Source organism: Cervus canadensis, chromosome 15 (assembly GCF_019320065.1).
Source record: "Cervus canadensis isolate Bull #8, Minnesota chromosome 15, ASM1932006v1, whole genome shotgun sequence".
NCBI classification, from domain to species: domain Eukaryota; kingdom Metazoa; phylum Chordata; class Mammalia; order Artiodactyla; family Cervidae; genus Cervus; species Cervus canadensis.
In genome coordinates, this window is record NC_057400.1 from 14,620,847 (window position 1) to 14,641,483 (window position 20,637).

At 42.5% G+C, this 20,637-nt stretch overlaps 1 non-coding gene across 1 annotated transcript; it reads left to right on the forward strand.

Annotated features, from left to right (window-relative positions):
- Window positions 1-7,956: 7,956 nt before the first annotated feature.
- On the forward strand, window positions 7,957-8,063 carry LOC122454044. The gene has a single exon (XR_006273266.1). It is a non-coding gene; the product is annotated as a U6 spliceosomal RNA (small nuclear RNA).
- Window positions 8,064-20,637: the final 12,574 nt, after the last annotated feature.

The following is a 20,637-nucleotide window of genomic DNA, read 5'->3' on the forward strand; positions in this document are numbered from 1 at the left end:
TGATGGTGATGCTCAAAGTGGGGCAGTAGCCGGGGACTCGGTCACCCAGGACTGGTGTAAGCACCCCAGTGCACACGGATTCAGCAGAAGTGGCCTGCGAGATGAGGATAAAGATAGAACTTCTGCTTTAATTTGCATATATTCATTTAAATGTACATTAGAAAAATTATTGCCAGTATAGCAAAACTGTTGTTTCACAGGTATTAGCACTTAACAACAAAGCTAGTTTTTAAAAGATGATTTGATTTCAAATTTATTTGAGGAAAAAGATTAAATTAAATTACAAGGGGTCCTGTGGGCATGGCAAAAATTGTGAAGGAGGCATCAAAATAAATGCAGTTTTGAAAACCCTGATCGAGACACCTGGCATGTTCTCAGCAAACACTGGAGTGAGGATCAAGCACCAGCCTCTGCTCCAAGCACCACTCAGGTCAGGGGGCATCTGCCTTCAAGGAGTTCAGAGTCTAGGGGTGGTGAGCAAAGTAAAGCATTACAAAGGAATGTACCATGGCCTCCAAGATGCACCAAGGCTAGGGACCAACCCAGGGAAGCTTTCTGGAAGAAGAAACATGGCAACTGAATCCAGGATCACTGGTACACATTGGGCAGGCATGGCATGAACTTGGCATTCTAGGCAGAGAATATCAACATCAAGCCTTGAGCATCTGAAAGTACATTTTGCTTTCAGCCTCCTCTATCTCTGTGAGCCTCCACCTCCATGAAGAGTGGTCAGTGGGGGTGGCAGTTTGGAAGGAAGCCAAAAGTGGGAGTTGACTTGCCAACCCGGGGGACAAGGTCCAGCAGATATTGGCATTCCATCAGGGCCCTCTGTCAGCTGATCAGATTCTAGGTCCCCAGGTTGCTCTGGCCTCTGGGTCTGGGCTGTGAGCTCCCCAGCTCACAGGTGCTGACCTTCAGAGGTCTGATTCCCCTTCTGCCTTCCAGCATGCTCCCCCATAATCATCACCTCCAGCATTCTCCGTATCCCCCAGGCCCTACTTCTAAGCTGCTTGTGTGTTTGATTATTCAGCCTTTTGTTCTTGATCCCCAGCTATACCACAAAAGTGGATATCATATTTATAAAAAGTTGTGATAGATATTAACAATATCTTCATTTCAATGCCCTCCTCACTGCTCAGAAATGAGAAGCCAGATCCCTTCTCTGAGCACCCCCTAAAACCAGACAAAACCCCACAGAGCTGAACAGACAGTGGTTGAAGTTCCTTTTCCAAAACAAGGGCCCTGCATTTCAGAAATCCTGAAAACTTGCACAATTAAAAAGTGAAGTTAATTAGAACACTTAAAATCCACCAGCAGCCACATTCAAAACAGCAGCCAAATGGAAAGCAGCAGTCCCCGCCACCACTGCCTCTGAACTCCACTGGGCACGGCCAGCTTCAGGAGATAGGCCCCAGACAGCACCCCGGAGGCCAATGAAGGACCACATGCAGCCTCGAGATGCTGCAGGAAACAGGCGGCGGTTATGGGCTGACTCACTTGCAGTGATGTAAGTGGACACCTTTAATGAGCACCCAAACACACTTTTTAAAAAATTTTACAATCATGCCTTTCTTAACAACCAATTTTCTAGATTTCTCTTTCCCCACCACTAATAAAGGAAAAAAAAGGAAAAACAAAGTAATCATGTAGTAGTAAAAAGATCAGGGAGCTTATTCAAGGATCTTTGCCTCTCTTCTGCTCCTTGGGAAAAGAAAGGAGCCTTGAGCTGTGCACAATAAATGCTTAATAAGTACAAATTTTATAAGGTTATGGATCCAAAGGATATAAAAACACGACATTTGACTCAGTGCTAAGATGAGCATTTTGCCTATCAATGTTGTGAGGAGGCATTGAAATGAAGGCGTTGCTCATATCTATCACAGCTTTTTATCAGTATGAAATTTGGCTTTGTTTTGTATCCTCTTCATCACTTTTCAGAGTTTTCAAATCCGTTTACCACTTCACAACCATGAGGTCAGAAACAGCAGGTAATATTCCTTCCACTGCACAGATGAAGAAACCAAGGCCCAAAGGAGGTGAGGCATCATGGTCTCATAGTTTCTGAAACAGACATCCTGCTGCCATGACAGCTTCCTTCCTACACTTTCCTTCAAGTGCCTCTACCCCTGGTTCCCAATTGTGTGGAGATCCAGCTTCATACTGATTCCCTAAATGGAAACCACCTGAAGAGAAGAGAATTTGAAAAAAATTACCTTGAATCTTATTTCTAAAGAAAACCTATTTTACGAAAAGTCACTGAACACTCCACCAATCACCTCAGTCTAGAACGGGTGCCCTATGTTTCTGAGAAGAGAGAGTTAGGTGGGATCAGTCAGAGAGCTGAAAACCAACAGGAGCAATGCTCCTAATTCTACAGGTGAATCAGCATGCTTAGAGGAAGATAATTTTCACCCTGATGTTAGAATCTACTGTGGATACTCAATAATTTAAACAGGATTCTCTTCCCATCTGTCTTCATCACTGAAGCTTCAGAGGTGCCCTGTTTCTCCCTAACACACAAATTCCTCCCAAATGCCATTTTCACAGGCCTCCCCAACCCATGTCCCTCTCTTTCATTTTGAAATCCATTCATACTATGAAACCTTCTGTCATTAAGCCTTGGCCTTCTAATTAGGTCAACAGGCAGCCTATTAGCAGTTAGTGCCTGCTATACCCTGCTCTAAACCAACTGATATTTGCTTTTGTTTATCTCACAAAATGACTCTTCATAGATGCTAATGTTTTATTTCTCCCCTTACACTGAAAATTCTCAAAGGCAGAAATGAGAGATGCATCCTTTCTTTGTCTCCCCTTTCTCATTTCTCTGCTACCATATGTCTAATTCACTTGGCAATTCTGTTGAAACATTCTCTCATCCATCTCTCTCAGTGTGATTATTTTCTTACCTGAACATAATTTTCCCTGCCCACTATCAAAAATTCACAGTCCAATAAACGATTCCCCTGTGGTCAATGAGACAAATGTAATTAAAGGTAGTATTAATAGTTTATCTATACTTTAGCTTTTATAAATTACTTTCACATATATGCAAATTGCAGGCACTCTAACTAAAATGTCGTTTAGCTGCTAAGTTGGGTCTGACTCTTTTGCGACTCCATGTTCTGTAGCCAACCAGGCTCATCTGTCCGTGGACTTTCCCAGGCAAGACTACTGGAGTCGGTTGTCATTTCCTTCTCCAGGGGATTTTCTTGAACCAGGGATAGAACCTACATCTCCTGCATTGGCAGACAGGTTCTTCATGCCTGAGCCACCAGGGAAGCCCTCTAACTAAAAATGCCTGTACCCCAAAGGGCACTCATGAAAGAAAGTATCTTTAATTGCTTAATTCACTTCAGCTATTTGGGTATTAATCTAATCCTCACTATTTTGATGGCATCACTTAATAGCCATCTTTAAAAATAAGTTCAAAGTTCCATTTGCACAGGTGGGAAGATTATATTTCAGGATTAAAGAAGGGGGAGGAAAGGTGGGCAAAGAAAGTGACTGCTGTTTCATTAAGAGAACTATTGCAGCAAGTTTACCCTTTTCAGAGGAATTTCACCAGTTTTCTGCTTGCTGGCTAATCATCTTACCAGGAATTAAGAAAACACAAAAAGAGATTTAAATTGTTCCATCCACCAACTGTTTCTAAAAGCTCTTAATTTAATCCTGGGAGGTACCTTTTCACACCAAGTAATCGTGTTGAGAAACTTCTTTGTATGTTTTGTGAGCTGGTTTCATTTTTCTAAACCAATAATGAAGGCATTAAAACTATGGGCACAGTGCTATCTAGCGGTGGGAATGGATAGAAGGTGAAAGTGTTAGTTGCTCAGTTCAGTTCAGTCGCTCAGTCGTGTCTGACTCTTTGCGACTCCATGAATCGCAGCACGCCAGGCCTCCCTGTCCATCACAAACTCCCAGAGTTTACTCAAACTCATGTCCATCGAGTCGGTGATGCCATCCAGCCATCTCATCCTCTGTCGTCCCCTTCTCCTCCTGTCCCCAATCCCTCTCAGCATCAGGGTCTTTTCCAATGAGTCAACTCTTCGCATGAGGTGCCCAAAGTATTGGAGTTTCAGTTTCCTTCCAATGAACACCCAGGACTTATTTCCTTTAGGATGGGTTGGTTGGATCTCCTTGCAGTCCAAGGGACTCGCAAGAGTCTTCTCCAACACCACAGTTGAAAAGCATCAATTTTTCGGCACTCAGCTTTCTTCACAGTCCAACTCTCACATCCATACATGACCACTGGAAAAACCATTGTCTGTGATTCTGCCACCCCATGGATTGTAGCCTGCCTGGCTCCTGTGTCCATGGAATTCTCCAGGGAAGAATACTGGAGTGGATTGCCATTTCCTTCTCCAGGGGATCTTCCAGACCCAGGGATCGACCCAGGTCTCCTGCATTGCAGACAAATTCTTTATCATCTAAACCTCCAGGGAAAGTGTTAGCACAACTGTTAGTGGCTCAGTCGTGTCCAACTCTTTGCAACCCCATGGACTGTGGCCCTCCAGGCTTGTCCGTCCATGGAATTCTCCAGGCAAGGAAACTAGAGTGGGTTGCCATTCCCTTCTCCAGGGGATCTTCCTGACCCATGGATTGAACCCACGTCTCCTGCACTGGCAGGCAGATTCTTTACCACCTGAGCTACCAGGGAAACCACCACAGAAGGAACTTTGAGTCAGGTCGCCTCACAACTGGTTTTTGAGACCAGTTCTATCTGCAGCTCAGCCAAGAAGCATAAAAATTTAACTGTTCTCTTTCATTAAGATGTACAGTATTATTAGGACCTCTAATAAACAGAAAAATTTTAAAGACAAGAATCTCTCCTATTAAACCACCCACTATTAAGGTTTTCTCTCCATTAGAGATAAGTCCTAACAGTATAGGACTTACAGGTATAGGACTTATACCTAACAGTATAGGCTGGAAGTGGCTCAGAAATGGACAATTAAGAAAGGAGGCTAACAAACACATGAAAAGATGCTCAACATCACTCATTATTAGAGAAATGCAAATCAAAACCACAATGAGGTACCATTACTCGCCAGTCAGGATGGCTGCTATCCAAAAGTCTACAAGCAATAAATGCTGGAGAGGGTGTGGAGAAAAGGGAACCCTCTTACACTGTTGGTGGGAATGCAAACTAGTACAGCCGCTATGGAAAACAGTGTGGAGATTTCTTAAAAAACTGGAAATAGAACTGCCATATGACCCAGCAATCCCACTTCTGGGCATACACACTGAGGAAACCAGAAATGAAAGAGACACGTGCACCCCAATGTTCATCGCAGCACTGTTTATAATAGCCAGGACATGGAAGCAACCTAGATGCCCATCAGCAGATGAATGGATAAGGAAGCTGTGGTACTTATACACAATGGAATATTACTCAGCCATTAAAAAGAATTCATTCGAATCAGTCCTAATGAGATGGATGAAGCTGGAGCCCATTATACAGAGTGAAGTAAGCCAGAAAGATAAAGAACATTACAGCATACTAACACATATATATGGAATTTAGAAAGGTGATAACGATAACCCTATATGCAAAACAGAAAAAGAGACACAGAAATACAGAACAGACTTTTGAACTTTGTGGGAGAATGTGAGGGTGGGATATTTCAAAAGAACAGCATGTATACTATCTATGGTGAAACAGATCACCAGCCCAGGTGGGATGCATGAGACAAGTGCTCCGGCCTGGTGCACTGAGAAGACCCAGAGGAATCGGGTGGAGAGGGAGGTGGGAGGGGGGATCGGGATTGGGAATACATGTAAATCCATGGCTGATTCATATCAATGTATGACAAAACCCACTGGAAAAAAAAATAATAATAAAAAAAATAAAAATAAAAAAAAAGAAAGGAGGAAGAAGAAACCAGGCCCTCACAATAAGATATAGGAAATTTATGAACAAGAAAACAATGTTAACTTGCTTAGTTCTTAGCAGACATGCATTTAGAGTGATGATGGTGATGATGGTAGTGGTGGTGATGAAGGTGCTGGAAAATATTCATTGAATGCTAACCGTGTGCCAAATCCTCTAATAACTTACTAAATCCACCCAATGACCCTGGCCATCCCATTTCACTCTTGAGGAAACAGAGGCAGAGAGCAACTAAGTCATCTTTCCTGGAGCCACACGAAGAATAAGAGGCAGATGTGGGATTTGAACGCAAGCAAGTTAAATCCAGAGTACATGCCCCTATTAATGATGTTCAAGGAAAGTACTAATTTTCAATTTTAGGGAAAAGAATTACTTCCTAAAGTAAAATACCATCTTCAAAGTCAGAACAGGAAGCCCAGCCCAACAGCCATCAAGAGCCACAGGGTACTTCTGGAGATTTTATTGTATCCTGCCCCCACCATACACACACACACACACACACACACACACACACACAGAGTCATGCTGTACCATGACCAACGGACCCGACTTTATGCTGCAATCTGGGCTCATGGACTGATGCTATTGGAAATGAAAGAGGTCTTGACGGTGACTTTGGTATGATCTGATCTCCATTTTACAGATGACAAAATAAGAGATGCGGCTATTTTTGCAAAACCAAATTTTTCAATATTTATTGAAGACTGATCACCTACAAGCTCTCCCAGCAATCATTTGGTGGGGGAAGGCAGAGATGAACCAAACCTGATCCTTGCCATCAAGAAAAATCTGGTTCATTAGGAGAGAAAAGAGTTATTATATATATATTATATATATATAATATTATTATAGAATAGAATTGTTATATAATTATTAAACATTGTTATTAAACAGTGGAAACAGTGGCTGACTTTATTTTTTGGGGCTCCAAAATCACTGCAGATGGTGATTGCAGCCATGAAATTAAAAGACGCTTATTCCTTGGAAGGAAAGTTATGACCAACCTAGACAGCATATTAAAAAGCAGAGACATTACTTTGTCAACAAAGGTCCATCTAGTCAAGGCTATGGTTTTTCCACTAGTCATGTGTGGATGTGAGAGTTGGACTATAAAGAAAGCTGAGCGCAGAAGAATTGATGCTTTTCTACTGTGGTGTTGGAGAGGACTCTTGAGAGTCCCTTGGACTGCAAGGAGATCCAACTAGTCCATTCTAAAGGAAATCAGTCCTGGTGTTCATTGGAAGGGCTGATATTTAAGTTGAAACTCCAGTATTTTGGCCACCTGATGTGAAGAGCTGACTCATTTGAAAAGACCCTGATGCTGGGAGGGATGGGGGGCAGGAGGAGAAGGGGATGACAGAGGATGAGATGGTTGGATGGCATTACCAACTCAATGGACATGAGTTTGGGTAAACTCTGGGAGTTGGTGATGGACAGGGAGGTCTGGTGTGCTGTGGTTCATGGGGTCGCAAAGAGTCGGACACGACTGAGCGACTAAACCTAACTGAGCTGATACTATAATGCATGGAAGGATATACAAAGGGCCATGTTAATAATAATAATTAATAATAATAACTACCAATGTTGAGTGTTCAGTCTATGCCAAGCATGTTACACACATTACAGTGCTGATACGGGTAAAAAGCAATGGCATTATTATCATACCCATTTTGTAGATGATGAAACAGTCTCAAAGAGGTTAAGTTGCTTCCATTCATCTATTAACAGGTAGCAAGAGGCAGAGGCAGGATTTTTAACCTACCTCAAACCATCCAGCTGGGTGTCCTCGGTTGCTCAGCGGGAAAGCATCTGCCTGCCAATGTAGGAGATGTGGATTCGATCCCTGGGTCAGGAAGATCCCCTGGAGAAAGGAATGGCAACCCACTCCAGTATTCTTGCCTGGGAAATCTCAAGGACAGAGATGGCTGGCAGGCTACAGTTCGTGGGAACACAAAGAGTCAGACACGACTTAGTGACTAAATAACAACAAACCATCCAGCTATGCTGGATGTCAAGACTGATGTCTTCAACCCAGTGAGAGAGGCATAGATTATAACAGGAAAATAGTGCTCACCTTGGCAACACAGATACTAAAATTGGAACAATACAGAGAAGATTAGCATGGCCCCTGCGCAAGGATGACATGCAAATTCGTGAAGTTTTCCATGTTTTTGAAACTAGAATGCTTTCTAACACCATACACAAAAATAAACTCAAAATGGATTAAAGATCTAAATGTAAGACCAGAAACTATAAAACTCGTAGAGGAAAATATAGGCAAAACACTCTCCAGCATAAATCACAGCAGGATCCTCTATGACCCACCTCCCAGAATATTGGAAATAAAAGCAAAAATAAACAAATGGGACCTAATGAAACTTAAAAGCTTTTGCACAACAAAGGAAACTATAAGTAAGGTGAAAAGACAGCCCTCAGATTGGGAGAAAATAATAGCAAATGAAGAAACAGACAAAGGATTAATCTCAAAAAATATACAAGCAACTCTTGAAGCTCAATTCCAGAAAAATAAATGACCCAATCAAAAAATGGGCCAAAGAACTAAACAGACATTTCTCCAAAGAAGACATACAGATGGCTAACAAACACATGAAAAGATGCTCAACATCACTCATTATCAGAGAAATGCAAATCAAAACCACAATGAGGTACCATTACACGCCGGTCGGAATGGCTGCTATCCAAAAACCTACAAGAAATAAATGCTGGAGAGGTTGTGAAGAAAAGGGAACCCTCTTACACTGTGGTTGGGAATGCAAACTAGTACAGCCACTATGGAGAACAGTGTGGAGGTTCCTTAAAAAACTGGAAATAGAACTGCCATATGACCCAGCAATCCCACTGCTGGGCATACACACCGAGGAAACCAGAAATGAAAGAGACACGTGCACCCCAATGTTCATCGCAGCGCTGTTTATAATAGCCAGGACATGGAAGCAACCTAGATGCCCATTAGCAGACGAATGAATAAGAAAGCTGTGGTACATATACACAATGGAATATTACTCAGCCATTAAAAAGAATACATTTGAATCAGTTCTAATGAGGTGGATGAAACTGGAGCCCATTATACAGAGTGAAGTAAGCCAGAAAGAAAAACACCAATACAGTATACTAATGCATATATATGGAATTTAGAAAGATGGTAATGATAACCCTATATGCGAGACAGCAAAAGAGACACAGATGTATAGAACAGTCTTTTGGACTCTGTGGGAGAGGGTGAGGGTGGGATGATATGGGAGAATGACATTGAAACATGTATATTATCATATATGAAACAAATTGCCAGTCCAGGTTTGAGGCATGAGACAGGGTGCTCGGGGCTGGTGCACTGGGATGACCCAGAGGGATGGGATGGGGAGGGAGGCAGGGGGGGTTCAGGATGGGGAACACATGTACACCCGTGGAGGATTCATGTCAATGTATGGCAAAACCACTACAATATTGTAAAGTAATTAAAGTATTTATAATACTTTAATTAATTTAATTAATTTAATTTAATTAATTACTTTAATTAATTAAAGTAATTACAATATTGTAAAGTAATTAAAATAAATAAATTTTTATTTTAAAAAAATTAAAAAACAAACAGGAAAGTAAAGAAGAGAGAACTATTAGCATTAGCTTGAGAAATCAGGGAAGGCTGCATGAGTGAGCGCACATGTGAGCTGGGCTATTAATGGTAAATGAGATTTCAGACAGTGAAGGGGGCTCAATGTATTAGTATCCTGTGGCTGCAATAACAAATTAGCAAAAACTGGGTGGCTTAAGGTGGTGGTAATGGTAAAGAACCCTCCTACCAATGCAGGAGATGCAAGGGATGCAGGTTGGATCCCCAGGCTGGAAAGATCCCATGGAGAAGGAAATGGCTACGCACTCCAGTATTCTTGCCTGGAGAATCCCATGGACTGAGGAGCCTGGCGGGCTACAGTCCACAGGGTAGCCAAGATCAGACATGACTGAAGCAACTCAGCACAGAACGGTAGCTTAAGACAGTAGAAATTTATCTCTCATTTTCTCAGAGGCCAGAAGTCTGAAGTCAAGGTGTTAGCACAGCCCTATTCCCTCTGCAGTTCTTTGCCTTTTCCAGCTTCTGGTGGCTGTCAGCTCCCCTGGACTTGTGGTCACATCACTTCAATCTCTACCTCTGTGGTCACATTGCCTTCTCCCCTCCTGTTTGTTAAGTCTCCCTGGACTTGGCTTTAAAAAGGACACTTATTGGATTCGGGACCCACCAGATAAAACAGGATGATCTCCTCATCTCACGATCATGAACTTAATCACTTCCAAGAAGACTGTTCTCTAAAATTAGGAAGCACGTGCAGGTTCTAGGGATTAGGAGGTGGACATCTCTCTTCCCACCCCCCCCCCCCCAGGGGGAGGGCACCATTCAGCCCACTATATGCAAGCAAACCCAAAGGAGCAAGAAAGCATAGGACAGGAACTGGGAACCAAAACCAATCTGATCGGATTTCTAGTACAACTCGGAGTCAGATAATGTCAGTCCTCTAATTTTGTTCCTCTCCTTCAATTTGATGTTAGTTTTGGGGATATTTTGCCAACAGATCTTTTTGGGATCTCATCATATAAACTTTAGAATCCCTGTGTTACTATCCACAAAATAACTTGCTGGGACTTTTATTGGGACTGCAATGCATCTATAGATCAAGCTGAGAAGAACTGACGTCTGGACTACAGGTAATCATCCTATGCATGAACTGATTGGGTTTCTCAAGGTGTAGGCAGACCCAGGTGGCTCAGTGGTAAAGACGCTGCCTGCCAATACAAGAAATGCAAGAGATGTGGGCGTCATCCCCAGGTTGGGAAGATCCCCTGGAGGAGGAAATGGCAACACACTCCAGTATTCTTGCCTGGAGAATTCCATGGACAGAGGAGCCTGGTGGGTTATGGTCCATGGGGTCGAAAAGAGTAGGACATGACTGAAGCAACTTAGCACCCATGCACATATGTGGAGCCAAAGAGAAAAGGCTGGGGAAGGCCAGGTTTTTGAGGGCCTTCAGGTGATGCTCAGGAGGGCACACTTTCTTCTGTGAAAGGGGAAGGCTGAAGAAATGTAGGCCAAGGAGTACAAATTCAAGATTACACCTTGTCTGGAATACCCAGGAGAGAGCGAGGGACGGTGGTCATTTATGAGGCAGTGAAATGTTCCAGTCCCAGTGAAATAAAGCAGCAGCCATGGGAACCAAAGGAAGCCAGAGACAGCATCAACGCAGTAGTCATTCCAGTACCACATCTTCATTTTCCAAGAACAGGAATCACTGGCCACATCCTCGAATAGGAAAGGTGGAGAGGTCCAAGTTCACTCCCAAATGCCATTTCATTTGCTTTCTGAGTGGAGATACCCACTTCCCTCTCCGGGAGAGGGGGATCACTGCATTCCAACCTCAGCTTCTCGAATCTGTTGGTGGAGAGCTTGTTGTGGGTGGGAGAGGCTTGTGTGCACAGCTGAGGAAGACCTTTCAAGACGGTCCACATTATTTGATGCCTGGTCTACGCTTATCAAGAGGCTTCACTAGTGGCTCAGATGGTAAAGAACCTGCCTGCAATGCAGGAGACCTAGGTTCAAGCCCTGGAGAAGGGAATGGCTACCCACTCCAGTATTCTTGCCTGGAGAATCTCATGGACAGAGGAGTCTGGTGGGCTACCGTCCATGGGGTTGCAAAGAGTAGGACACGACTGAGCAACTAACACTTTCGCTTCACTTCATTAGGCTTAGCAACAAGCTATGTGCCTTGAGAAATACCCAAGAAAAGAATGTCATTCTTATCCTCAAAGTGTTTGTTTATAAAGTGGTTACATAAGCAAAAGGAAACTATTTTCGATCCACACTAATAAGTCAGGTGGCATGAAATTGGGCGTCTGGGCGTGGAGCCTCAAAACCCAGGACTGTGTATCTCTCTACCACCCACTGGCTAGGACCAGCCCCACCTTCCTTATTTAAAGCACAGAACTATTATGAATATGAATATGAATCCCTTCCTCATAGGAGACTTCTGAGGATGAAAGGCAATAATTACTCATGTATTCAGCACAGTGGCTAGCATGGAATAACTGCCCAAGAAAGCAATGCTACTGTTGAAAATATAGGGGGTATTTATGTGAATCTGAGGGGCTTGGAGTAGTGGGGATCTCTGGTAGTGGGTTTGAGCTGTGTCCACAGATTGGTGGGTTTCGGACCAGGAAAGAAAAATGAAATGCTGCTTAGGTTGGGACAGCCTGATTGAAGATGTAGAGCTGGGGCAGCAGAACATTCAACTGGGGCTGTGAAATACCTAGCTGTTTTCATAAAGGTTCCTACGGGAATAGCCCCTGTGCATGCCTGCTCAGTCGTGTCCAGATCTTTCTGACTTCATGGACTGTAGCCTGCCAGGCTCCTCTGTCCGTGGGATTTTCCAGGCAAGAATACTGGAGTGTGTTGCCATTTTCTCCTCCAGGGGATCTTCCTGACCCAGGGATCAAAACTGCCTCTCTTGCATCTCCACTGGCAGACGGATTCTTTACCACTGCACCACACCAAAGTTAAAGTGAAGTCGCTCAGTCGTGTCCAACTCTTTGTGACCCCATGGACTGTAGCCTACCACGCTCCTCCATCCATGGGATTTTCCAGGCAAGAGTACTGGAGTGGATTGCCATTTCCTCCTCCAGAGGATCTTCCCAACCCAAGGATCGAACCTGGGTCTCCCTCATTGTAGGCAGACGCCACACCAAAGCAGAATTCTAAAGGGAGCCTCCTGTTGACATTACCTCCTTGCCTCCGGTGGGTCTTCCCTCCACGTGCAATGCCTCAGAAGACTCCTATTATGTCTCTGCACCACTGCCCTCCTTGCCCTGTCTCATGTTCCATTTTCTTGGGACATTTTCATCTACTAGGAACATTAAATCAACTCATTAAGTTATCTATGTCTAAAACAATATTGTAAACCAACTATATGCCAATAAATATTCAAATAAAAAAATTTTAAAGATATTCTTGGCTAATCCATATCTGTTTATATACACAGATATACAAGCCTATTGTGGTTGTTGTTGTTTAGTTGCTAAGTCTTATCTGACTCTTTAGGACACCATGGACCGTAGCCCGCCAGGCTCCTCTGTTCATGGGATTTCTCAGGCAAGAATCCTGGAGTGGATTCCCATTTCCTCCTCCAGGGGATCTTCTCAACCCAGGGATTGAACCTGTGTCTCCTGCACTGGTAGGCAGATTCCTTACCACAGAGCCACCAGGGAAACCCATACACAAATCCATACATAGACACAAATCACAAATCTATATATGTTTCACATATACATTCAAACACACACACATGTACACACACACACACATTCTTTTTTATGAAAGAATTTTTTTTTTTTTGCTTTAAATCAAAAGTGTGGCTATAACTTCAGGTTTGTCTGAAAATCTACTTAACATTTGACTATATATATCTAAAATCACTTTAGTTACATCTCCAATAATCCAAGTGAGGATAAGTTATTAACAGAGATATAAATCAGAGGTCTTTTTCCCCACAAAATAGTCCCCTGAGGCTTTTCAAAAAGTCCCTGCTTAGTAAGAGACTTGAGTTCTGGTGTGGTCCTGCCTCTGGGGAGTGTTATGAAAATCCCTTGTCTCAGCATCCTTGCCTTTTTCTTTCCTCTCAGACTGGTGATGCCCTTCTTGCTGGATATCTCAGGGTGCCCATCACATCTGTTCTCCACGTCTCCACCATTTTCCCTGCCAAATGGTTCCCTTGCTCTCTGGCTTCTAGCTGGGTCTGGCTGATGGAAACCATGGCAGGAGAGCAGAGGGGGAAGGGAGAGAAAGATCAGGGTAACTCACTACCCCCTGCTCTTGCCCACAAGAGTCACAGATCCCACCACCACCTACAGAGGGTAGCAACTTGGCAGGCCCTCTCTGTCTCTGAGCTCCGGTAGCTGCTGGTGCCTCTCCTTCAGGCATTCCAGCCCCAGGTCCTGTGATACCCACTGTGGTTTTCTTACACCCAGATCATACCTTTGAAAAACTCCCGTTACGAAACTCTCCTGGGTTGCTGCCGTTTTTCTTGCCGGGCCCTGCTGTACATGCCTTTCATTACTTGTCTGCTCACTGGCTCACTCCCCACTCTAAGGGAAACTGCTCTGTGTAACCAACCATCACCCACAAAAGCCATGCATTGTACTGTGTGCATTTTCTGCTCACCCCAGCCACAGCTGCCCAGACCAAGCCTGGTCACCCAACAGAATATCCTATTGCAGGTTTGCAGGTTACCATGTCTGAGTTCAACAGATGAACTCAGCTAAGCAGATTCTTTTAGGAATTGAGAACTGAGAGAAAGAGAGAACAGGGCAGCCACCAACGAGAGTCAGGAGGCAAGCTTGGGGAAATAATTAAGGCCAGATGCAAACACATGTTAGCAGGCAGCAATGCAAAGAAAGGAGAGAAATTAGCAAATGCACAGAGAGGCATAGTTTAGCTGAGAGTGAAAGGGACTGCTCCCTGATCCTGCCTCAGGTTCTTAATTTTCATGGCATTTCAACATCATGAAGTACAGCCAGAAACTGTTCCCGAACTTGAAATCCCACGAGACCAGCTCATCAGTACAAAGACATCCCTTTCCTTGAACTAACCTGAGTATCTACCATGTCAGATACTGTACTAGGCACTGGAAATAGGGATGAACAAATCAGGCAAGGTCGCTGCCCATAGGAGGTTTACATCTCGTGAGTCTTTGGTGATGAAATGGTGTGGGACAAGGTAGTCGGTTCCAGCATGAAAAAACGTTTTTTTTTTTCTGTGCTCAAAGGATGCTTCGGACTCTTACGGATGAGGAAAATGAGACCTAAAATACTTATGGAAAGATGTACTTGTTCTAAGGTGTGACCTCAGATCACAGAAAACCTGCTGCTCAAGTCCAGGAGGTTTCCAGTCCATCAGACTGTCTCCCAGTAACTCTAAATTTTCTTTCTAGTTTTATTATTATTTCTCTATCATCATCAGCTCACCCAAAGATGATCTGTAGCAATAAAACCTCAGCAATGACCCTCCCTCTGTTCTCAGGGCTTCTGATGCCCAGGGACAATTCTCTGCTGCTGAACATCCTTATCACAGAGATAAACCCGGTTAAGTTGGATGAATTTCCCATTTCTATTCATATCCACTGTCTGATGATGTTTCAAAAATAAAAACTCAGGCAATCAATGGTTATATTGTGGCAGTATCAATTCTGGCTGAAAGCTCTGTATTTTTGGATGTAAAAGTATTTCAAGGGGCAGTGAATATTTTGAACACTCTGGGAAACTGGGGAAGAGTTCCAGGTAACAAATGTCTATTCAGGAACTGAGTATAAAGTCCTGATAGATGGCTTAGGTTTGGTGCCCAATAAAGATAAAGGAATAAAAGAAAAACCTTTAGCTTGCATTAGGCTTTAGGGTGGGCTGGTAAAGTTTAATTGAGGCACAGCGAGCTATACGAAAAGGTGTACGTTATACAACAGAAGCTTGAATGAATAGGCATCACCAATAAAGCAAGAAAGAGAAATTAAAGTAAATTTTGTACTGACAGACTTCCTGACTTACAGAGCTTTTGATTTTTCTCTGAAATGAAAATGCAAGTTTGATTCTTGCTTTTGCTCTTTGGTTTTAAGCACATGTCCATCACTTTTATTAAATATGAGCATCTCTTCCCCTGTCATGTATTCCAGTTTGCAATATTGGGATCTCCTCCATTGCTTGACATTTCATTTCACTCTGTGTTTTTTTTAATTAACTATTTTCCACTTAATAAAAATCCTTTCTCACTTGCTGAAGTATCATGTATAAGACATGTATATGTATAAAATGTGGTTCTGCTGAAATTTTTCATCTTTGACCTGAGATGAGGATAAAAACAGGTTCACTGAATACAGGGGAATGTTACTTCCACAGGGAAGTTCTTAGCTACTCAACACAAAATCAACTTAATAAAATGAACTGTGGTTGATAAGAAGTCACTTTAAATAACGCATGAAATGAAGGAAAAAACTTAAATGTATAATAAAGATGACTGTATTGTCAAAATTAAGCTAGGCTAAATATTGCATAATAACAGTAGCAGCAAATACTGTGTGCCATGGCACAATTTTAAGCACTTCATGTATATATATTTTAATTCTCTTGTTTTTTTTGTAATTGAAGCATAGTTGTACAATTTTATACATTACAGATGTGCAATATAGTGATAACAATTTTTAGGATTATACTCCATTTGTACTTGTTACAAAATATAGTCTATATTCCCCATGTTGTACAATATATCCTTGTAGCACATTTTATATCTAATAGTTTGTACCAATTATTCCCCTACCTCTATGCTGCCCCTCCTCCCTTCCTTCTCCCAACCAGTAACCACTAGTTTGTTCTCTGAATCTGTGAGTCAGCTTTCTTGTTATATTCAAAGTAGTTTTTAGATTCCACATAGAAGTGATATCAGACAGCATCTGTCTTTCTCTGTCTGACTTATTTCACTAAGCATAATGCCTTCCAAGTCCATCTATGTTTCTAAAAATAGCAAAATTTCATTATGTTTTATGGTCAAATAGTACTCCACTGTGTGTGTGTGTGTGTGTGTGTGTGTATACACATACACACGTACCCCATCTTCTTAATCCAGTCATATGGTGACGGATACTTAGGTTGCTAACATATTTTGGCAATTACAAATAATGCTTTTGTGAACATCAGAGTGCATGTATCTTTTAAAATTATTGTTTTTGTCTAAGTCCTTCATGTATGTTAAAAAGCACTTTATACATATATGTACGGTCATATATATGGACTTCCCTGGCCACTCAGACGGTAAAGTGTCTGCCTACAATGCGGGAGACCCAGGTTCGATCCCTCGGTCAGGAAGATCCCCTAGAGAAGGAAATGGCAACCCACTCCAGTACTCTTGCCTGGAAAATTCCACGGATGGAGAAGCCTGGTAGGTTACAGTCCATGGGGTCACAAAGAGTCGGACACAACTGAGCGACTTCACTTCACTTCATATATGAAGTAATTTAATCATTACAAAAACTTTTGTGGTTGGTACTATTATTATCCCAATTTTACAGATGGAGAAACTGAGGCATAGTGAGGTTGAGTCACTGGCTCCTGATCCCACAGATTGTGTGTCAGAGTTGGTATTTAAACCCAAGCAGTCTGACTCCAGAGCCATGCTCCTGGTTGCATTAAATCAGTCATTAAATATTTCAGGACTGTTTCATGAGCCCTGAGTTTTCAGTACCACCTAGGCTATATTAGTCAGTTTTCACTTCAGTAACAGACAACTCCCACTTACTTGCAGCTTACTGTGATGAATGTTTATTTCTTGCTCAACGTTACTTAAGGGCTGTGGGTTGACTACAATTCTGACTGACTCTGCTGGTCTTGGCTCGGCTCCACTTAGCTCAGCCACGTGTGTCTCCTCCCTGTAGGAGCAGGATGAATGAGGAGCTCCTCCCTGGGACATGCAGTGGGCAGGAACTGCAAAACAGTAGAGAGAGGCTAAGTAAGCAGAACACACATTTACTGACTCTGCTTGAACATAGCAAATGTCGTCTACTTATCCCACTGGCCAAGGTAAGTCATGTGACCAAGCCCAAAGTCAATTAGGCAAGGCTGTCTACTTCTCCCACTGAAGGTGTAAGCTAGTCACACAAAGGGAGTGAATAGCTGGGAGCAATAATCCACCAACTCAAGGGCTCATCACCCTGCCAAATGATCTCTCAATTAAATTAAGAAAACAAGACTAATAATTATAGGACTATGCATGATACAGTTGTCCTCACTTCACATGGTACCATGTTACGTGGAGCTTGTACACATAGGAATCTTGTCCTTGCTTTGCAGGATTCAGTGGGAACTGAGATTTGATCATGTGGTACTGTATAATATGAGGACTGCCTGTACCTAATAATACTTAATAAATGCCCAATTCTAAAGTGGGACCTCAGTGCAAGTTCTCCTCAGGGCATTTCAAAGGAAACCCAAACCATGCTTGCAAGGCTCTAAATCACCCGGGCAAAAGCCCACCTTCAGATTTCATCTCCATTTTTACTATTCTAGCCCCAGGACTTCGCACATGCTTTTGTCACTGCCTAGAGTCCTTTCTCCCCTAGTCTTTATAAAGCTGACTCCTTTTAAGCATTGAAGCCTCAGCTGCAAGTTTCTCTCTCCAGAGAGCTCTTCCCTGACCTGTCAACCTAAATTAACCTTCCACAATCCTCTCACTCTTGGGACCACTAACCTAACTTGTTTCCTACACAAGTTTTATAACTGCTTTATGTTCACGGGGTCAAAAAGAGTCACTCAGGACTTAGCAACTAAACAACAACCACCACCACTGAGACTCTCTTATCAATAAATGTGTTTACATGCTAATGGATTGCCTCTTTCATTGGAATGTACATTCCAGAGAGTAAAGAACTTATCTGACTTATCCTCATTCTATCCTGACTGCCTAGATCATCCGTTGGCACAACTTAGATATGCAGTAATTCTTGTGGAATTAATGAAAAAATGTGGAGAGGGACTAGATCTTCTAAGGACTTGAAACCATGGTTTGGAGTTTATGCCAACCAATTTGACAATTATGAACAATCATGCTACTGGTCTTTCTTAGACCACTCATGTCATTTCCAGGCCAGGGAACACCAGCCCAATTACCAGTTCTCAACCTTGGCTACACTTTGGAATCAATTGGACCATGGGGGCAACTTTTTAAAAACCCTACTGCCTGAGCTCTGATCCCCAGGAATTCTGATTTAATGGGTCTAGGCTAAGGCTAAGATGTAAGAGCTTCAATGATCCACAATGTTCAGCCAAAATTAAAACCTGCCAGTTTCAGTAGTACTGGAAGTATAGGAGGGATTCCAAAAATGCTTTCTGGCTCATTGAATATGCCTGATTTGAGCAATTGGGCTTCATTTTGACACTGCCTGACATGTAGTAGGTGCTCAATCAATATTTGTTAATTGGCTTTCTAGTAGACATTTGATGAATGAGTGGATGAATGAATAATTGAATGATTTAATTAAAGTCTATAGGAGATAAGCAGAGGTCAGCATGGATGAAAGTAGTTAGGTGATGTTCCGTCACAGGCAGTGGGCAGGAATTGAGCCTGATGTCCACTTCTTTTTGTTATAAAGCATTCCAGAATCCAGGATCATCCAGGTTAGAATGAGCTATGAAAACCATCCAATACAGTCTCTCATAATATTAGTCACAGATCCTTTAGAATTAGATGAAAGTTTTGGATACTCTTCCTCCAAAAAAAAATCATCCAACATCCATACTTATATATCTAATTTTAGTGGGTTCAACAAGCTCCTAGGCCAGGGTCACCTAAGCTAAAATCCTTATGTTCCTAAGCTCAAAATCCCCATTAGTAGAAAATGAAATGAAGACTCAATGAGGACAAGTGGCCGGCCAGAGGCCCACCCCAAGACAGGGACAGCAGCTGGATGGAACCTAGTTCCCACAGCACTGAAGGTAGCTGCCAGTGTTAACTTTACAGACCCTCTGAGGACAAAGTTAAGAGGATGAATTTGTAACTAATTATTTTGTGTTTCCTCCTCCCTTCCCTTGACATCTCAAATCTCACACGCCATAAAATTCCAATAGCTAATCTAACTCCACAGCTGTGCCACCTCATTAAAAAGTGGAAATTGAAATTCGAAAGCAACCAAGTCTTCCAAATCTACCATGTCTTCACGCCAATCTCTGAAAATAGAGCAGTGGGAAATGGCCTCAAACAGAGCCCAGAAACCCTGAAATGAGGACCAGCCTGTGACCAGTTCCTAGAGCAGTCAACTTAGCCAGTCCACATTTGAAAACACGCATAGCTGAGCTGATGAAGAATTCCATCATTCCAGATGTCAGGATAAGTAACACCAAGAATAGTCCTGGTAGACAGCTGGTTAGCATCTGAATGAGAAATGAGCTTAGAAAGTAACAGAAACATCTGAGGTCAAACAGTTTGTGGATTTTAGGAGTAGGATAAAACCCAGCGTCTCCTTGCTCTGGCTGGAAGTAGGTCTTCAAAGCCTATGGCAGACCAGAAGTGCTTAATGATGGCTGCCTGAGCATGAGGAAGATTTATTGAGGCTTGCCTCAGTGAAGTCAGGCTCATTTCTATCTTGGCAAAGGACAGGAATGCAACATGCTGTCAATATTTTAAGGCATCTGCGAGTAAATCATCTAATATCTGGTTCTTTCTCCTCCTCCCCTGTTCTGTTGCTCTTCTAGGGAGTCACACTTATTACCAGCACCTCTTCCAAGGCCACACAAAAGAACAAGACCCAAATTAATGAGTAGGTTAGGTATAAGAACTATGGAGGAAGAGCTGGTGACTTTGTCCAAAAGAGCACTCGAGAATGTCACCTCAGCATGTCTTCTAGTTAAGATGTCTTCTTAACTAAGTACAGCATTAAGACTCAAAATACAAAACAAAATGGTCAGACTTGTGATCCATCCTGCACAAGAAAGGATCCATAGAACGTTTAAAAGGAACATGGCAGATATGTTATTGATAACCTTCTCCTCCCAAATGCTCCTCACAACTACATCAAGCCATGAGTCAATTATCTAAGGCTCTATTTTCTATATCCAAAACTTCAAAAAATTATTTTTTTATTTTCAGCAACAGAGACCTACTGTATAGCCCAGGGAATTACACTCATTATAATATTTTATATTTTGGAAAAGAA